Raw genomic sequence first — 1918 nt, 5'->3', positions numbered from 1 at the left:
GGATTTATTATCTGGACTCCCCTCTCTGAAGACCATGCTTCGCAGTACTGCATAGGCAGCTGACTCTGTGCCATGGCGATTACTGATAGTCTCTTGTAGGGATTAATATTACGGGGTTCAGAAGGTTTAAACAGAAAGGCAGGCTTGAAATCCCCGAAAAAAGGTTTTGTATGATAAAGATCTATTGATGTATGCTTATTATCTGGATATATAGTCTATCTACCTATCTATCAATCTATCTATCTATCTAACTACTATCAACACACCACACATATATACATATACTATCTATATTTATATTATATATATATATTATATATATATTAGATATAGATACAATATATATGAGATATGATTACCTTTATATCTCTTTTAGATATAGTACATATATATATAATATATATCTCCATATATATATATATATATTATACTGATATGATAGATATATATAGAGACAAACACACACAACACACACACACACTACACACACACACACACACAAACACACACACACACACATATATATATAATATATATATATGTATATATTTAACATAATATATATATATATATATATATATATATATATATATGTATATTATATATATATACATACCATATGTATATATATGAGATATCGTGATCTACTAGAGATATATATTATAAGGTATGTATATTTATATAAGACCATGAGATCCAGATAGATAATGATAGATATATATATATATATAATATATGACATATATCATTATATATAGTATATAGATAGAATATATAGTTTGACAATAAATATTATGATAGATATATATATATATTATATATATAATATATACTATATAAATACATATATATGATATAGTATTATACATTAATATATATATATATATATATATATCATACTATATATACATATATAGATATATAGTCATATAGAGATAGTATAAGACATAGAGATGAGGAGAGATATTATAGATAGGAAATGACATAAACACAACACCACACACACACACACACCCACACACACACACACACCCACACACATATCTATAGATATATATATATATATATATATATATATGCATATATATACACACATACACACACACACACACACACACACACACATATATATATTATATATTATATACGAGATCAGATACTATACATCAATAATATATAGATATATATATATATATATATATATAAATCCATATATACACACACACACACACACACACACACACACACACACACACACACAACACACACACACATTATATATATATATCTATCTATATATATATATATGCAATATAGATATACACACCACACATATATATATATTATAGGATATATATATATAATATATATATATATAGATATGACACCCAATAATATGTATGTCATATATATACATAATATATATATTAGACTTATATCTACTATATATATATATATATATATATAACATATAATATATATATATATATAGATATATAATATATATTACTACATGTGTCATGATCTAGAGTTTCTACACCATATGCGCCCAGGAAAAACTGCAGCCCTAGTATGCCATAAAAACACGAAGTAAAACAGCAGCACTGCAGAGGCCACGAAAACAGGTGCAGAAAAGACACACCTCGCCGCAGAACATGATAGAAAATTAGAATCCACCTTGCAATCAAGCATAAAAGTGATGAATAAGTCGTTTAGAGATCTAAGAAAGCAGCACAGATAAATGAGCATAAGGGGATTTAGTGCGCGCGGTGGTAAAATAATACCGCGAAAGTGAGGATGCGCGCCTGGGGGGAAGCCCGCAGACACACCTGGAACAAGAGAGAGGGCAGGCTGGGTTCGCCAAGGCAACACGCTGTCGCCTTTTGGTTTTTCCTTTTTTTCTGAATTTTGTGACGGC

This window comes from Penaeus monodon, chromosome 5 (assembly GCF_015228065.2).
Source record: "Penaeus monodon isolate SGIC_2016 chromosome 5, NSTDA_Pmon_1, whole genome shotgun sequence".
Classification (NCBI taxonomy): domain Eukaryota; kingdom Metazoa; phylum Arthropoda; class Malacostraca; order Decapoda; family Penaeidae; genus Penaeus; species Penaeus monodon.
The sequence above is the reverse complement of the archived record's forward strand: the minus strand, read 5'-3'. Positions refer to the sequence as shown.